At 45.6% G+C, this 19,267-nt stretch overlaps 1 non-coding gene across 1 annotated transcript; it reads left to right on the top strand.

Moving 5' to 3' along the window:
* Nucleotides 1–18,865: 18,865 nt before the first annotated feature.
* On the top strand, nt 18,866–18,937 carry Trnat-agu (transfer RNA threonine (anticodon AGU)). The gene has a single exon. It is a non-coding gene; the product is annotated as a tRNA-Thr (tRNA).
* The last annotated feature ends 330 nt before the right edge of the window (nt 18,938–19,267 follow it).

Below are 19,267 nucleotides of genomic sequence, written 5' to 3'. Positions count from 1 at the left end.
CTTCAGTGTACCTCTAACTAATAATCTAGAAGTTCTGTTCTTGTCTCCTCCCCACAAAGTGACTTTCTTAGGCCCCTAACACTTGACTTAGGTCTGGTTTGGGTCAAGGAAATTCAGGTACAATTAGGTCTTTGGATTGTTGGTCCATCTTTGGGGGAGTTACACCTCATGTTCTAAAATTAAAATATAAGGAATCCTGTCAATTCCTTCTTCCCCAGGATCCCTTTCCTTCTTACCACAAAGTCAGTCTGGAAGGAAACTTTCACCCTCCATGGAATAAAAACTAATGAAGCATCATATCAGATGCCTACTGTCACAGTGAGGCTCATAATAAGCCAACCCAAAACTCAGTGGCTTAAACAATGAATATTTATTATTGCTTATGATCTGGGGTCTGCCTAATGGTTCTTGTGGTCTCAGCTGGACTCACTCATGTTCTACAGTCAGCTGAAGGTCTGGTAGGTGACTCTGCTGTTTTTAGTCAAGCGTTTTCTTATGTTTGGGAGTTGGCTGGCTTAGGTTGGTACAGGAAGCCTTAGAAAACTGGAAAATTAGAAGCTAGGAAAACTGGCCTCTCCTTAATTCCAGCAGCTCTCCCAGTCATGCTATGAGTTTCTTTGTTTTTACTACCTCATGGTAGATGTAGAAATAATCAAGTGGGTTTTAACATATTGAATCTTCTGCTTTGCCATTGACCAAAGTTTCTAACTTTTTCACTGGCCAAAGAAAGTCACATGGCCAAGGCTGGGGTCAGGGTAGGAGGAGACTATGAAGTTGGGATAGTTGTAGGAAAGGCATTGATTGGCCATTAATGCAATCAAACTAACAACAAAGTCAATTTGCTCTTCTATCCAATAATTGCTGCAATCTCAGCTGGAACAACAGAAAGGCAGTCACTTGATAGGAGATGCAGTCACGAGGGAACACAGTCTTTGGGAGACTTGGAATGCTGAAGCAGGAAGGAACAATGAAGAAACATCCTGGTCCCAGACTCCCCCTGACCTCCTGTTTTCTAATGGTGCCTTCCATTGGCCCAGCCATCCTGAAGCCAGCTGGTGAAAGAGCCCGGAAGGTACGGGGCACAGAGCAGGACAGAGGAGGATAGCGAGTACATCAGGGTGTGTGTGTCAAGCAGGTCCTTCTAACTTTAACCATACTACTTGGACAGAACTGGAAAATTGTCTTCCTAACTCCACGCTCAGGAACTTTGAGCTGGGCCTGGTACTTCCCTCCCTCTTTCAATCCTTCCCTCTTTGTGTTGGTTAAGTACTCCAAGACAGATAGCAAGACACTATTAGATTTATTGGGAGAGATGAAAGAAAGGAGTCAAGGAAGGTTGGGAGAACCATTAAATCATGATGCATGTCCCACACCTGTGAAGAGAGAGGAAGTACGGTTGGATAGACAGTCTTAGACTGCAGTACAATTCTAGAAGCTTTGGCCAGGCCAGAGGGAAGTCCTTGAGCCCAAGTCCACATCAGAGAAATGTTGCATTTTGTGGGAATTGTGTGCCCTAGTGTCCCTGCCATGCTAACCCTTTGACTGCAAGCCATGTGGGGCGTGTGCACTCAGATACCCTTGGTGGTGCATGCGGAGCTCGGAACTGGAGCCACCAGTCACTCTCAGGAGAGCTAAAGGCTCTCAGGAGAGTTAAAGGAGAGCTAAAGGAGAGCTATTGTCATAATTTCTATCCTTCCTCCCTCCTTCCTTCCTTGTTCTTGTCCTCTGTTCTCCTTTCAAGTTACTATTTTTGAGAGCAGTTTAGGTCCCAGGCTTGGTGCTGGGTACTGGTGGATGAACAACCAATAAGGCGAACAGGACCCTCACCCTTATAGAGCCCATGTTCCTTCTTCCTCATGAGCTTTTGCAGGGTTCTGTTGAAAGGCTTTAACCTTTTAAGTGGAGAGAGGGAGACCCATTAGCTCTGTGTCCTTCTTCCCACCTCTCCACCTCAAAAAGCCTGAATAATTGCCAAGAACATCCTTGAGATGGTCCTATTTCCCAAGCAAAAAACCCCAGGCCGTTCTTACTTATGAACTTATTTATCATAAAATCATAAAAATATGAAAGTTAAATCATGTTTCTTTATAGTTTTAATGAATCTCCTTCAAAAAATTAAGGAAAATTCATGAAATTGGACTGATTCTGGGGTATAGGTTAAATATAGCAAACAGGTTGACTTAATCAGACTTGTTTGGGTGCAAAACCAGAGATTTGTCTATGTTGTTCATAGTTTGTCATAAGATTACATGTGCATGGGAATTTAGGGGAAGTTGTTCACCTGGTCTTGAGAAGATCAAGAGCTCCAGCAGACCGTGGGCCACCCAGAGACTGAAAGTAGAATCGTAAGGTCATATGGACTCCTGGGTGGTGCCAGCAATGCTGGTCTCAGGAGTATGTGGATCTTGACTCTGGTGTTCCACTGTTTCATGACTCCTTGCCCCTCCGTGGCTTGTTCTTCTCTTCCTACTGAGTTTCTTGGTCTATCCTTTATGCATTACTTCTGCCCCTCATAACATCACCTAATTTATCACGGTCCCTCTAGATTCTTCCTGTCTCAAGATCTTCACCTTCTATTTCTAAATGCTTCATTCTCCTGACATTTTCCAGTACAAATTCTAAAGGAAAAATATCCATTTGGTCCAGGTCTTCTTTTGGCAGTTCACCTAATTGGTGCTGGACTGGGGACATTTGTGTTCAGAAATCCAAGTGCAGTCTAATCACCTGGGAGAACTGGAGTGGGACTCATCTAGCTCTTCAAGGCCAAGGCTACGGCTTCCCCTTATCCTGGGGAAATCGGTGTGCTGCTTTCTCTTGAGAGAAGCAAGACTGCTGTTGAAGATATAACACTTGGTTCTGTGCCACTGTCATGGTACATGAAATAACATGATTACACAATTGCTGTATCCTGGGATTTTAAATGTAAATGCATTTACTTTTCCTGTTTCCCAGACAGATGAAAGGGGGTGCATATTAAGGTAAAGTTATCAATTCCAGACTCCAGGGAGGAATTCTGCTAGATGTTCTACTTTCATTATTTTATTTGATGATAACAATAACCCTATGAGGTATGTATTGTCCACACTTTACAGACAACAAAACTGAGACGGAGAGGTTAAGTAATTTGCCTGAGGTCATAAAACTAGCAACTAGCTGACCCAGGATGCAAACCTATATTTGTGACTCCATGTCTGTACTATTTATTTATTTTTATTTTTTTGATACTGGGGATTGAACCTAGGGGCACTTAACCACAGAGCCACATTCCTAGCCCTTTTTTATATTTTATTTAGAAACAGGGTCTCATTGAGTTGCTTAGGGCCTCATTAAGTTGCTGAGGCAGGTTTTGAATGTGCAATCCTCCTGCTTCAGCCTCCTGAGCTGCTGGGTATTTATTTTATTTTATTTTTACCTTTTTGGCAGCACTGGGGATTGAACCCAAAACTTTGGGCATGCTGGGAAAAGTGCTCTACCACAGTGTAGCTACCACTGAGCTACACCCCAGCCTGTCTGTGCTGTTCCTTCTTCAACAACCTACCTCCCAAGCCTTTCAAGAAGACCACTACGTACAGCTCAGACAGTATTCAACATATTTCCTTCTTCATCCTCTGACCTAACATACAAGGCTCCCCAGAATCTGGGGAATATATGTATGTGCCTCCTTTTGTACTTTACTTAGTTCTACATCTATTAATGAGAATGGTCATCAAGTGCCCTTTGCTTTCTTCTTCATGCTGTGTGGGCTCTCTGCCATACACCTTCCACTGGTATGGTAAAAATAATTATGGATAAGAGGGTGTCAGAAGACCCGGGTTTGAGTCTTGGCTGAGCTATCAAAGAACTGAGTGACCTTGGGCCTGTTTTTTCTAATGATAAACAAGGAGTTTGAAACTCCTCTACGTCTCCATAGGCCATGCTCCAGATGAAAACTGAGGATAGTATTTTAGCTCATCTCCACATCCAAATGCTCCTGGGCTCTGGCTCAGGGTCCTAAACCTCTGAACACTCAGTTCTTTAAGGATGATCAAGGTTTTTCCCAGCCCACCACTGCCTCAAGCCACCATTTGTAGTGTCTGGAAAATTGGAGGAGGCTCAGTGACCTCTAAGAAGGACTTGCTTAGAATTTGAGTAAATGCTACTTTCCATCTGATTCAGGGCCTTCCACGTGGGAGGAATGTGAGCATAATTGAGTGGGAGGGAATAATTCTCCATAGTCTAAATTCATTTTCTCCAGTTGTTTCCTAAGACCATCCTTTTAATACACCAAGGGCCACAGTTCCACACACATCATTCTAGCTGGCCTGGAGTGCCAGTCTCCCTGCCAGTGCAAAGCCTACACAATGGGGGGTCCTTTGCTCTGTTTTTCATTCATTAAATATTGAGTGCTATGGCCCAGTTACTATCGTGAGCAGAAAAAATAAGCCCCTTTTGGATTGCTCACAATTGGAAGAAAAGGACAGTCGATAAACTGATAAACATGTGAGCCTAATTTCTCAGGCAGCTTCTTTCTCAGATTTCACGGGGGGCAAATGAAACGTGCTGGCCTCTTATTTAAAAATCGCCTTTCAGTGTTATGCATTACAATTAAGATCTCACTGTGAACAACTCCTCCAAGGACCCCAATGTTTTTGTGATAGTTACAGTGAACCTAGACAATTGCAGTCCTATCTTGTTGATGCTCTACTGAAGTTGACATATTCTGATTATCTCCTGAGAAATAGCAGAATGTGGCGTTTAATGTGCCTGGTTCTGTAGTCAGTCATGCTTGTGTTAAAATTTCCGTTTCTCCACTTGTTAGGTGTAACCACGGCAAGTAACTTGACCTTTCTCAGTGCACGTGTGCACGCGCACACTCAAATGGGTCTATTGTGTAAATTAATGTGAGATATGTAGTCGAACTACACGTAGTAGGTGTTCATTAAACAGCAATTTTCAATCCCTCCCCTGAGAGTGAATTAGTAAGTGACAAAATAGATTCTAAAACTAAATAGCAGAAGATGGAAACTGTTACTTAGACATTTTTGAACTATCGCTCCATTCAATTATTAGATAATTCTTACATTCATTCCAGTTACTCATTAAATAAAATTCTGAATATGTGCCCAGACATAGGTTAGGAGAACAGAGGGGTAAGCAGGACAAAGTATTTGGCCTGTGGATTTGGTTTTCAAGTGTTTCTTTGCCTTTGGTTTCTTCCTTCTTCCCTCCCTCTCTTCCACTCTTTCTTCCTTCTTTCCTTTCTTCCCTTCCTCTGTCGCTCCCTTCTTCCTTTTTCCTCCTGTGGGCTTTTCATGAGGGATCTTTTTGATGGTGTGTTTAAAGAGACCTTTGAAACAATGAGAAGTGGCCAACCAAGACATAGAAAATGATGGCAAAATAGTGAGGGGACAGTTTTCCTTTCTCGGTCATTTTTGTCCTTCCATGACGAGGAGCCTGCAATTAGGACCCTATTGCTACAGAGAGTGACCGACACAGAAAGGACCCTGGGAGAGTATTTGTTATATGGGAGCATTAGTTACAGCCATGTGGGCCAACGGGCTGCTATGGAAATAATCCTTTTATTTGTGTAACTCCTTACAGAAGTGGGATGTGCGGTCCTGGAAGCTGACCTGTGTTCCACTCTGCAGGGTTGCAGGCCGGTGACGATGCACAAGCCTATATTCTATAGCTGCTCCGAACAACTGGTACCGGAGGTGATGAAGGGACAGGGGCTTTGCATAAATAGAAGAGCAAATGTATATTTGTCGGCACTCTCCGCCTCGCCTTTCCTTTCCCCTCTTTCCAAAAATAAAGTGCATTGTTCCTAGGGAGTGGAATTCCAAGTGGCAGCTGTGCCTGACTCCTTCCCAAAGGGCAGAGCCCGAGGAAGTTACCAGTGTTCGCTGGTGTTTGTTCTGTCCTCTATGGATGCTGGGATTTGAGCTGCAGAAATAGCTGCATTCACAGGGTGTGTCTGTCACGCTGAGCCCCACATGCCTGTTGCTCACCATTTACGAGTGATGCACGAGTTTGGGGGTACCTGTGTCTTTGGGTTCCTCAATGGAACGCCTTCTCCAAAATAGTACCACTGGGAAAAAAGTTCACAGCGCTTCCTCGCCCTTCTCCACACTCCCTGAAAATCTCCTCTCCTGCTTTGGGTCAACAACAATTCAAGTGAAGTTTGATGTTGACTACGCTATGGTTGGTGCTCCTGTTAACGTGAGGGACCAGCCAAAGTTAGGAAGGTGGACTCAGGTGGACTTTGCAGGCTGGCTTTCAAAAAGAGTTTAGAATGTTAGATGACAGCCCTGGGCTGCTGATTTAAGGCTATTGGCCTAGGAGAGGGGACACTGCATTCAGGAGAATTCAGAGGGCAAAATTTGGGGGCACAATCAAGGTTCTTGAGTTAAACTAATTCAACTCAGTTCCATCTGCATTGATTAAAACCATTGATGTCGTTAGCACACCAAGATATTCATGTAAAATTATCTGTCCTCTCTTCAAATGACTGCTTCAGTGTTTCATGCTAGCAGGAATGAGATAGAGGGACAGTGTGCCTGGGGTCCTAGGAGCATGGGGTGGTGGGAAAAATAGTTCCCAGCACATTTTGCTAATAGGTACTAACTAAATATACTAGGGGTATGGTTAGTGGAAGAACATCCATTCATTCATTGGTTCTTCCCATTTCAAAGTGAACTATCTGCCAGATGTTGGTAAAAAACCAGAGGATATATCTTGGCCATGAAAAGGGGGCCTACTGGGTTGAATTGTAAAACACCCAACTTCTCAATGATATACGTACATTCTAATGTCCAGAGCCAGTGGATTTGACTTCTTTTGGACAAAAGCTCTTTGCCAATGTAATTAAGTTGAGGATCTCAAGTTGAGATCATTCTGTCATTCTGGTGAGTACTAAGTCCAATCACAATTGTCTTTGTAAGAGATACACAGAGGAGAGACCCGGAGAGAAGAGAAAGATGCCCCATGGAGATGGAAGTGGAGACGGAAGTGATGCAAGCCCCAAGCCAAGGGATGCCTGAGATGGCCAGAGCTGGGAGAGGCAGGAAAGAATTCTCCCCAGAACCTTCTAAGGAGAAGTTGCCCTGTCGATCCCTTGATTTAAGACTTCTGTCTCTAGATCTGTAAAAGAATCAACCTCTGTTGTTCTAAGCCATCAAGTTCGTATGAGCCCTAGGAAACTAATAGGGAGCAGAAGTTGGTCCCTCCATCTGGAAACCCACCCTGAAGAGCCAGCTCCCTCCAAGCTCTCGGAGGCCACTGCCGTTCATTCATTCGCTCTTGAACACTAGCGTGTGGTCAGGGCCTCTCTGTGCCAGCACTGTTCTTGGTGCTGGGCAAAGACAAAGAGGACTCAGATCCATCCTGAGGAGCTTCCAGATGGAAGCAGAGCAAAAGCTACCCAATAAGGGGCCCAGGGCCCAGGGCACTTGCTGTTGGAGCACAGAGGAGAGCCGCCTCTGCCTCTTGGCAGGGAGTTGAGTGGTTTTCTAAATCAGAGCCACACACCCCGTGGTACAGATGTGTCCGCACCAGGGGAAACACGCTTCCTCAGGATGCACTTCTGGGGGTGGAGGAAAGGCATGATTTCCCTACGCTAACCTTAGTCTTGCTTTAAAAAAAAAAAAAAAAGCAAGGTGGTGGCTTGTAATTTATGGGGTTTCATGGGGAAGGAAACAGAAAGTGACCTTTTTTTGAATCAGCCGGGGTGTGGCAAGCACATGTGCAGCCCTGGTGTGGAGTCCTTAGGAGCTGGGGCCTGGTAGGTGCTGGAGGTGGACGGGTAGGCATGTAGGGATGCCAGGGTGGAGCAGGCGGGGCGTCCTATGGGAACAAAGACGTCCCCATCAGGGGCGAACCTTGGCTGGATGCAGAGTGACATTTCCCAGATGTGAGGTTCTGTCCCTAGGTTTATTTACTCATAGAACACGGATATTCTTTTCTTGACATGAATAAGATGGTGCTGTGCAGAGGGACCAAGGTAGGTGGGTACAGGAAGGCAAGAAAACCATCAGGGGCTGATTAGTCCTATAGGGAATAAGACGCAGGCCTTGACCCTGCAGAGCAACGTCAAGTCCAGATGTGCTTAGCACCCAAGGTATACTGAATAAACAGACACAGTCCTGCACCACGTGATCGGAGGAGAGAGGGCAGTCCGGGCCAGCATGACCGGGAGAGGCTTTCTGGGGATGAGTGATGAGAGGTGGGTGCTAAAGATGGGCAGGATTTAGATGAGAGCAGGTGGAGTGGGTAGTCTTCTCCTCTCTCTTCCTCCCTTCTTCAAGCCCAGGGTCGGAAGAGAGGTGCATATCTGAATGTCTACCATCCAAGGAGATTGTCATCTGCAGGAGAGGAAGAAACTCATGTTAGTTAGATCGAATTTGAATTAGAAAAATTCTGGGAGGAAAAAAAACAACAAAAACAAACCTTAAGTAGAAAACATAATTTGTGACCAGTTTGTCAAGGTCTTGAGCAAAGGCAGTAGGAGCCATTGCTGTTTGTTGGTTTATTTGTTTGAATATTTTCTATCCCCCATTGGTTGACTCCTTGGAACACAGATAGGGAGAATGCACAGTAGCCAACTTGTGGCTCAGCCTTGGGCAAATCAAAAGTGCATTTCCAAAAGGGGCAAAGGGATTATGGACAATCATCGTATGAAAACCACACGTGACACAGTCTGCAGCCCCATCTCTATTCCTTCCCATTCATGAATTTTTTTTTCCTCAAAAAGAATAAAATTTATTTTTCATCTTAAAAGTAACCATGTTCATTAAAGGAAGTAGGATTACGGACAAGAAGAAAAATAAATCACCCGCAGTTTCTCCTTAAAGAAATGATGGCTGTATTTTTTCTGCATGTAATTTTTAAAATAGTTAAAGAAATCACATATATTCTATTTTATATTCTTCTGTTTAATCTTCCCACTTTAACGCAAGCATTTCCTGGTGTTATTTCACTCTTTCAGCAATAGGTTTTAATGCCTCTGTCTAGGAGTTGTGCATTAATTTACTTAATCTTTCCCCTATGGTCGAATACGTGATTTATTAGCACTTTTTCATTATTGTAAATCATGCTTAGGGTGAGCTTCTTCATGTGATAATCTTCTTCCATATTTATGATTATTTCCTTTGGCTAGATCCCTAGATGGGAAATCACTGAATCAAAGGGCATGAACATCTTTAGGGTTCTTTGAACATTCTGCCAAATTGCTTCCTTGGGGGTTGTTGAGCTTTGGAAGTACATGATGAAAGATCAGTTTCATAGCTGAGGACAGGCAGGGCCAGGCCAGATAGAAAGAGCATTCCAAACATTCTAGTAGAAAGAGACATTCCAGAGTCACTGAAGCCGCAGCCCTGGTGATGGGCTGTCCTGATAGGAAGGCATTGCTGGTGTCCCTGCCATTTTTAGAAAACCAGCTTTGAATTCTTCCCTACAAGGACAGTAGTGCTCTGGCATAATGACCTTTTCTGTTGTTAGAACACGCCAAGCTGACTTCTACCACAGGGCCTTTGCATCTGTTCTGTTCCTCCACTGGAATTCTCTTTTCTCAAAATGTGCTATGCCTGGGGTCTTCTTCCCATCCTCTACCTCCAGGTACTTCTGTCACATTGATTTCATTCATAGCACTTATTGTTCCTGGCCCATGGAAAATGTCCAAAAGAGATTTGTAGAATGACTGAAATCATTCTCTCATTCATTTAATCTATGAATATTTTCCAATGACCACTTTAAAATATGCCTACTACTAGATCACTAGAGTAGAGCAAGGAGATCAGGGGAGAGAGGAGGGGAGGGAAAGGGAGGTCCTGAGGAATGGAAATTGATCAAATTATGTTATGTGCATGTACAAATATGGCATAATGAATCCATCCCACTATTAGGTATAATTATCACACACTAATAAAAAATAATATGAAAAAAAATACTCCTTAAGAAAAAGAGGAAGATATTTAAAGTAGCTTATAGAACATTTACCAGAACTGGTCCCAGCCAGTGTCTCCTGCCTTGTCTGGACTCACACTCTGCTTGAATCTCTGCACATCAGCCATACTTGCTTGCTTTAGTATTTGAATGCGCCTTGCTTCTCAATGCCACAGGACTTTTGCACATGCTGTTTACTCATCCTAGAACAAAAGTCATGTCTTTACCTTATTAGGCCCTACTCGCTCATCCGTCAGTTCAATGACTCTTCCTTGGAAATCTTCCTTGACATCTCATAAGAGGTCAGGCTTCTCTATTACCTACTCTTTGATAGTCTCCAAAAATGAGCCCCGGTGAACAATGTGTGGCATTCAAGCCCTCTGACTAAATTTTGACCAACAGAACAGGGCAGAAATAACACTGCTGTTTCTGAGCTGCGTCTTTTGCCTGGGTCTCTTGAAATATTTGCTCTTGGGATAGAATCCAACCACTGCTCCGTAAGAAGCCTGAGCTACGAGCTGTGCAGAGAGACCATGGCAGGTGTTCTGATCAAAAGCCCCAGCTTGAGGCCCAGACTGCAGCCTGCATCAACTGATGGTCATGCTGTGCTTCCATGTGACTCCACCTCCACCCCATCTGACTGACAGCCCATCAGAGTCGCCCAGCTCAGTCCAGTCAGTCAAAACCATGAGACAAAAATAAACCCTTGTGCTAAGCCACCAAGTTTGGGGATTGTTTGTTACACAGTCATGGGTGCCTGAAACACGTAGTGTCCTCTTCCTTAGGCCACTCCTGTCCTTCCTGGGCTCCTTACCACTGGGGCTGTGTGTTTTTTCCCTGATTTAGTTAATGATCCTCATTTACTAGTTTGTAGTTTTATGATGGTGAAGACTGACTTGGCCAGGTCTTTATATTTTATATCTTTTTTTTTTTCTCATAATTGACAATTTTCATTTTATGGTCAAGAGGAAATTTCTGAGGAATCTGCAGTTGTGAGTCTCAGGGGAGGTGGGGCAGGTGCCCTGAGCTGGTATGTGACTCCGCAGCTACAGATGCAGAGAGGCAGGAAGGCCCTAGGACTCATCCCAGTGCCTCTGGGACCAGCATTTAGTGTCCTGCAGCAGCAGCTTTGACACCCTGACCAATGCATTTGAAGCATAGTCTCTGCGTGCCTGACCTTTTATGTGTCTGTCCTTCTGTTTTACCCGTGGGTTCTCCAACTTGCCGGTGGCCTTCTGAGCTACTTGTCTCTCCAGAAATTTCATTCTAAGTTAACCTGAACTGCTTTGCAGTTGAGCACAATCAAGGATGCTGACAAGTTGCTTCATACCTGACTTGATAACCTAAGCATGAGAGATGTTTAGCAAGCACTGTGAAAGGAATGAATAAGTGTCAGGGACTCAGGTGGACATTAGGAAGCCTATGATCGATTGATCTGTACTTCAGAGGTGCTCTGAGTTTCCTATTATGTATAAGCAAACACTAATTACAGGTAAGTGCTACAAGAGAGAGAGAGAGACAGAAAATAATGAGAAATATACCTGGGAAGGGAGGGAGAGGATCTTGACTTATGTTCATGAATGTATTTAGATGAACAAAAAATGTTTATTTGTTGACTGACTGGATGATTAAATAAATGTAAAGCTGAAGTAATGTACATGCAAAGCTTTGTCAACTGCAGAGTGCTACCTAAATGGAAAACATTATTCTTTGGCCAATGCTTGATTTCTCTATGTTAGAAATATCAGAAAACGCATGCCAAACTGGCTTAGGTAAGAAGAGAATTGGTTGACTCCTGTAACAGAACCACCCAGTCAGTTCAGGGGTTCAAATATTATTAAGAAGATCTTCTCGATTTGATGTTATCTGTGTTGGCTTTGTTCTTAGGCTGTCTCTAAATGCTGGTTCTCAAACATTCAAGGCTTCTGCATCTCAGGTTCAGACTCTGAAGAAGAAACAAGCAAATAAGGAACTGTTTCTGGTTGTTCCAGCATAAATCTTAGGGTTTGCTCTGTTTGTACACGTTGGTTCTCACTTGGGTGGACTGTCTCCGTCTGAGCTGAGCACTGATGCAGGGTCTGGCCAGACCCGGTTCATAGGCCTGTCCCTGGAGCTGGGGTAGAGGGTGGCCTGTCGCAATGACTAGTGGTTAAGACCACAGGCACTGGATGAAGACTGCTTGAATTTGTGGATCTTGGTTCTGCCATTTAAGAGCCAGTTACAGTTTACCTCTCTTCTACCTGTGACATTTCTGGAAAGAGGGTAATGGTAGCTCCATTGTGGAGTTGGTGTAAGGATTAAATGAGTTCATGTATATGTGATGCTTAGACCAGTGTCTGGCACGTGGAGAGAGCTTAATGATCATTAGTTCCCATTCTTAGCTATTACAACATGGCCCAAGAATAGGAAAAGGATGCTTCCCCAAGGAAATTCAGGGGGCTGTTACTAGTAGAGGGTCTGGATGAATGCTCAAGAGGCAAAAACAACAGATGTCCGCTACATTTCACCTCCAGGTTATAACCAACCACCCCCTGGAGGTGAGCAGCCAATACGCCCCTTGCCAGAAGTCAGGTGGAGCTCCCAGCTGCCTCTTGGTGCCAGTCCTGTCCCCCTGGGAGAAGTTCTAGGTGTGATCATGCCTAGTTGATCAACTCCCCAGCCAGGCTGAATGTTTCCCTGGTCATCAGTGTTTGTTTTCCTAGGCTTCACCTTTGGGGAAGTCTTAGAATATCCATGCCCTGGCCAGTCCGAGTGCATATTGAACCATTTCAAAATGTTGGAAGAGGAAGTCTGCATGCTTAATGTGTAATTTAGCTGAAAGAACTGGAACAAGTTGCGTTTTGGTGTGTTCCTCATTTTGCAAATGAATGTTATTTTCATAATGGATCCCAATGGCTCCCTCAGAGTTATTCTGGTCCATCATATGAATGTGGCTTATGGTGCTTTAATAAGAGTTGACTTCGGACTCCTCAGGCTGTGCATCATGATCCTTTGACGGCGTGTACACCAAACCATCAGCCATTCTTTTTCTTGTGGATTGATATTTATCCCTTATTTCATTACTTCCATGGGATGAACCAGCACATGTATAATACATCAGCAAGCCCCAAGCTACGTCAATGGCTTGAAGTGACAAAGGACTGGTTTTTAAGTTCTTACACAATTTTGGTTGAGGAAGCACAGTGTCCACATGGTCTAATTTCGTTTGGGTTTTCCATGTCTCCATTGTTCTCGTCTCTCTGGAGATTGACTCAAGAGGTGGTCCAGACTTCCCATCATGCCTAATTTAATCTGTTTCGAGATGCAGTTACACCATCACGTAAGAAGGAGGTCATCGATGGGCAAGTATTCCTGGAGAGCACTTTTGCAGAGAAGTGGTTTTGAGCTAGGTTCCTGGGGAAAGATAACATAAACCCTTTGAAAATTTGCTTGTAGGAGTGCTAGAAAATTTCCAGACTCCTCTGTGCTGAATATGCAACCTCACGGCCTGGGGACACCTGAATGGTGGCTGTGACAGACAGCCTAGGGCTGAAAGGCTCTTCTGACACTCTTGCCTCTGTTCACAAACAAGAAGTCTCAGGCTTCCTCTGATCTCTTTGTGTAGCATCCCGAGTCCTAGACTCTCAGCTACAGGATCACCATTAGCATCCCCACCCCAGTACCTGGTCCCTCCTCTTACTCTCCGTCTTGCTTCCCACATCCATTCTAAGTCGCCAGTCTGTCCAGTAGCCTCCTGCCCTGGCCTAATTCTCCCATCGTGCAATGACTTCTTTTCCATCTTCGGGGCAGACTCAGTATGAAATGTCGCATGACTTTGTTGCGATGCATGTCAAGCTCCAACCCCACTCTTGGTTTGGAACCTATGGTCACAGGGTTCTCCCTTCATAATGACATGTAGGAGCTCTTACTGATCCGTCCACAACTGCTGCCCCTTGGGACGTTAGGCAGAGACAGCTTCCCACCCCAGCTCGACGAATACGCTAGTCGTGCACTTTAAGGTCTCTCTGATTCTCAATGTCCTCATCTGTAAAATGGGCATGTGTATTCCCGGGGCTCTTGATGAGAATGAACTGACATCATGTCAGTGACATGCTGGGTACGCTGTCTGGTGCACAGCAGACTCTCTGTCAATGTTTGCCGTGGCTGTTTTTGAAACCATTCAGGAAGACAGGAGGTAAGTTTGTCTCATTTATGGAGGACACTGGGACCTATTCTTTTCCTTCTCAAGCTCCCCTGGACTCTCCTCTTTCCCTTCCTTTCTTCTTCGTCAGACTCTAGTCTCCTCGGCCTTCGATCCCACCCACAGCTTTGACAAGATGGAAGAGCGGAGTTGTTTATTTTGAAAGCAAATTCAACATTGACCCTCTGAAAAAACAGCCCCTGCAATACGCTCTATTACCACATAAGCGTCACATTTAAACAAAGCCTTTTGGCTTGAACTGAAAATTACTGTCCCCCTGGGAGGCATAAACTGGAGGGGCTGCCTGCCCGAAGGAGGGACGCACAGCGGCTGGCAGGGCTGCGTCTACTGGAAGGCGAAGCTCAACTCCTCGCTTTATGCGTCAATTTCATTTGGAAAACTCTGCTCCCCATTCCCCCTCCACGGTGGGGAAAACAAGAGCAATCTGTTCAATCGTGGGAGGGCGGAAAAGCAACCACTCTCAAGTCTATGTTCACATCAGTAAGAGCCCATCCAGCTACCAGCTAGAGTTCTGTTGGGATGGCAGACAGGTCAGAGGATGGCGTCTAAAAACAGTACGTGGACGTGACTTTGCACAAACCCTCCCAACATAATGGTAGAGCTGAGGAACATCCCTTTGCCGGGTCACAAAAGTGTCATATTGATAAAAGCAGACATTTATTCAGCAATTTTTTATGTGCCAGACACAGAGCAAGACTTGACCCATATGAACTCACTGAAGAGGGAAGTACTGTTTTCATTCTCACTTTTTTAACAGATGAAGAAACTGAGGCACAGAGAGGCTCATTAACTTACCCAAAGTCAGACAGCTGTTGACTTCAGCCCCAGAGCCCAAGCTCTTCATCCCCTCTTTGTAGTGCTTCCTTTTTGAGATGGAAGCGAGTTTGCACACACTGTAGGTGCACACTCAAAGCACTGAGACAAGGACACTAAACAATCACGTGGGACACTGCACGAATCTCTGGCATTACGTTGTCTTGGGTGAATTTCAGGTATTTCCATGTTCGTCTTGTTATCTCCTGAGAGATTTAGGATCCTTGAAGGGCTTTCCATGTTCAGTGTCCCTGTGGGTCTGCACACTGTACCAGACACCAGCTGCACATCAGTAAGTGCTCGCTGAGTTGAGAACAGGTAGATGCTAAGCAGGGTGATGCTGACCGTGACCCTGAGCTAGACATTCCAGAGAAGATGGAGATCCTCAAGGCGCAGAGAGGCTGGGGCAAGGCGTGAGGAAGTGAGTGAGGGGAAGAGAGGCTGATCTTGGAAGTTTAGATAGAGGACAGAAGAAAGGGTGCTGAGGCAGGGAAGGTACCTGAGAGAAGGAAGGACAGAGAGGGGAAGGAGGATGGAGCGGCAGATGCCAGTAGGGAGATCTGGTCACCCAGAGTGAGCACCTGAACTGGGTGCAGCTAGCCATCACCCAGAGGTTCCAGTGCTGGGTGGTGGAGGCACAAGGAAGGCAGTGCTTTCAGATCCTGGGGCTAGTATGGGGTCAAATCTCAGCTTAGTCGTTTTTTTTTTTTTTCAGTTGCAAAACTTTGAGCAAGTCAAGCCCCAAAGCACACTCGGGGTACTGAGAAGATTAAATGAGATAATGTGTGACTGGCACCTAATGCCATGGTAGACAGGGTCAACTGCCAATATCTGAAGCCAGGAGATGGAGGATGAACTGGGGAGGAGAAAAGCTGACCAGGGGGCAAGTCTGAAGGTCAAGGCAACCACAAGAAGAAGTTCTTTATAGCTAGTGTCCTGGGGTCATTAGGGTCTTAAAAATCTTCTTTCTGGACTTTGTAAAGAGCACTGCACGGAATAGGTGCACAATCAATGCTGAGAGACAGATTTGTTGGTGTAGTGTGAGCCTGTGTGTGTGTGTGTGTGTGTGTGTGTGTGAGAGAGAGAGAGAGAGAGAGAGAGAGAGAGAGAGAGAGAGAGAGAGAGAGAGAGAGAGACAGGTGTGGCGCGTGTGCAGGTGGGCACGGTGTGGTTTCCATACCAGCCATGGAGGATGTTTGCTGAAGTTCGTCAGAGTGGCTGGGTCTCAGGACTCTGGGTCTCTTCCTATGATTCATGGACATTCTGGGGAAGTCTGTCAAGTCCTTAAACTGCGGTGAAAGCTGGTATTTAAAAAAAGAGGATGACTTCGTTCCTCGTTCCCTTTTGTACATTTTTCCACTAGCACACAGGCTCCTCCAGGAAATTTTGGATCTTTAACCACCTTCAGTACAAGTCATTTTGTTATTAGTACTTATTTTTACTTTTCTTGCATATGCTGTCTACTAATTGGGCATTTGTTTATAAGGTTTCATTCAATATTTTGACACTCACCTACTCCATCCCTACAGTGTGCCAGGCACTGGCTGGCGCTCCAGAAATGAGACATTGTTGCCCTTGAAGAGCTTGTGGTGGCGGGGGCGGGGGCAGGGAGCAGAGCTCAGACAGAGGTATACGAGGGTGGGACAGGGCGAGGGTCAGGGGTTCAGAGAGAGTTTCCAGAGGCAGTGAACTCTCAGCGAGAGCTCACAAGGCGCCAGGAATCATGCTAAGCACGTTACAGACATTATCTCATTCGCTCCTCACTCTATGAGGTAAGTGCTATTATCCTTGTTTTTGCGTGACCTCGCATGAATTACTTCACCTCCCCGAGCCTCAGTTTTCCTCATCTGTAAAATGGGATCTGTGAAACCTCAGACAGTTACAGCGAGGGTTACATAGTTAAAATATATGCAACCCGCTTAGCAATAGGCTAAGTCGGCATTACGAGGTGCCTACATGTGTCCTGGTTATCGTTATGAGGAGGATGTGGGGCTGCAGAGGGTGGATGACTTGCTCAGGGTCCCTTAGAATGCCACTGTCAGAATGGGTTTCAGAGCCAGTGCTCTTAGGCGCGGGCTGTGTGGACTTGCTTGGGAGTTTGGTAAAGATTTTTCTGGATGCCCGGCTCTGTTATTGAGTGATTTCAGCAGGAGTGGCCACCTCACACTGTCGACCTGCTCGCTGACCCCCTCCCTCCATGGTACGTACATCCGCTAGCTGGTCAGCCTCTGACAGGGACAGGGTCCCTCCTCTCTTGGTTTCCAGACATCTAGCTCTTGTTCTCAGGTCTCCCGTTTCTCTTGAAATGGTCTATGGTGGGAACCTTGGAGCCCGTGGAGTCCGGGGTGTCTCGCCACGGGGCTGCTGTGTGGCAAATAGCAAGAAACCATTCCTGGGTGGCGGGAGGGGGCAGAGGGAAAGAAGAGAGCGAAAAAGAAAAATAAAGCCATCCATTTCTGGCGCTGGTGCTGCTAACTGAAATAATTCTTAATCCTCTGCACAGAGTCACCACCCAGCTCTCCTTGGAGCCACCTCCCAGGGCAGTTGTAAGGAGCCCGATTAAGATTTATGTGGTTTGTTTTCTTTCCCCAAGCCTTTGAAGACCCAGGGAGGAGGTAACATTTATGGCTGGTTGGTTAACCCTACAGCTCTCTGGGGTCTCCTTCTGCGACCCCTGGGCTGCTTCCCAAGGCAGGAGGCAGCAGGCCTTGGCTGCCCCATCTGGGGAACTGGCTGTCAGAGGCCAGGGTGGAGAAAATTTCAGGCCCCATAGTTCTGGCGGCTTTGCTGGCCACAACAGTCAGTCCCATTACAGCTGACCGCCCCCACCATCTTCAGAATAGAACCCAACCTTCTCACAGGGGAGCGAACTCTTGAACATCAGCATCAAGAGGAAAAGAGGGGTTGGGGGTGATGCTCGTAAGGTTGAGTTGAGCAAGACACGAAGAAATTTGCCTCTCAAATTGCAAATCCCAGGCAGGTGAAGGCAGCATTGGCCAGGGTTCTTTGGAGTGAGGGACCAAAGAGCTTCTTTATAGAAAGATACACATATATTAAAAAATAAACGAATCTTTGCTTTATTTTTTTAATGCTAATATTTTCCTGGCACGGCTGGTTAGAATTACTTGTCTGGGTGTCCTGCGCTCCATTTCTGAGACCCAGCTGAAAACCCTGGACAGCTGGAGGGATGGAGATACCTTGGAGAATCGAAATATTTGGTATGGCTTTCCGACCTTATTAAAAAATGAAGCCGTTTGTTTTGTTTCCCATATTCTTCCACATCCTAGGACAGCTCCTGAGAGAACATTGGAAAAGCATGTCCTGTTGGAGTTATGTTGGCCAGCAGTCTAGGGAAGCAGAGGGTTTGAACTCTTTGCCTCACGCAGGGAACGCTGTGAACTTAAACTCCAACTCTGGCATTTCTACCCAGCAACCCAGGAACCGGTCGTGGACCTTTAGAGTTCCTCCTCTGAGAAACAGTAAGGGACTTCCTTTGAGCACTTAAACTCAGAAGAAATGGTCGTTTTCAATAGTTTGATTCATTGATTCAATCTTTCAGCCAAAAAACTGAGTACAAGGCACTCAGTCAATTTGCAAATCATAGGTAAGATCTCAGATGATCCATAGCAATCCTATTAAGAGTGTTCAGCTTCCACTTCCTAAGGCTGAGAAAACTGAGGCAGGGTGGGGTTTGATAACTGGATTGCATAACTTGTATGGTCTTTTTACCCCTTTGGGCTGTAGTGGGATAATCTTAAACCTGGGAAAAAGAAAGACCTGAGCACAATTCCTGTGTCTTTCTCATTAGGATGAGGCCTTGGGCAGGTTACTTAATTTCTTCAGACCTCAGTTTGTTCATCTGTAGAATGGGGGTCAAGTCAACAATAACAACTTTGCCAGGGTTGTAAAGAGAATATAACCAGACACGGGACCGGGAGTGTAGCTCAGTGGTAGAGCGCTTGCCTAGTATGCACGAGGTCCTAGGTTCAATCCCCAGCACCACAAGCAAACGAAACAAACCAAAAACCAAAGCCTCCCCCCAACCCCCACAACAACAACAACGAAAGCCAGATGAGGTGTTCTGAGCCCTGTGGGAATGGATTCTCCATATAGAATATGAATTTTGGCATGATTAGGCCAAGGCTGTGATCTTTGCTCTTGTCCTGGGCTCTAAGACAGTGTTGCAAGTTGAGAGAAACCTAAATGGCCTTTCAGAGGGGGTGGCTCCCACCTTGGGTGCTGTGCTTTCTTTGCTGGTGGAGGTGGTCTTGAGAGCTGTCAGCTTTGGCTTCTCCACCAGGAGGTAGAAACATTTAACATAACACAGTGACCTCA

Source organism: Sciurus carolinensis, chromosome 3 (assembly GCF_902686445.1).
Source record: "Sciurus carolinensis chromosome 3, mSciCar1.2, whole genome shotgun sequence".
In the NCBI taxonomy this organism is placed as follows: Eukaryota; Metazoa; Chordata; class Mammalia; order Rodentia; family Sciuridae; genus Sciurus; species Sciurus carolinensis.
This window is presented reverse-complemented; position numbering and strand designations above follow the sequence as displayed.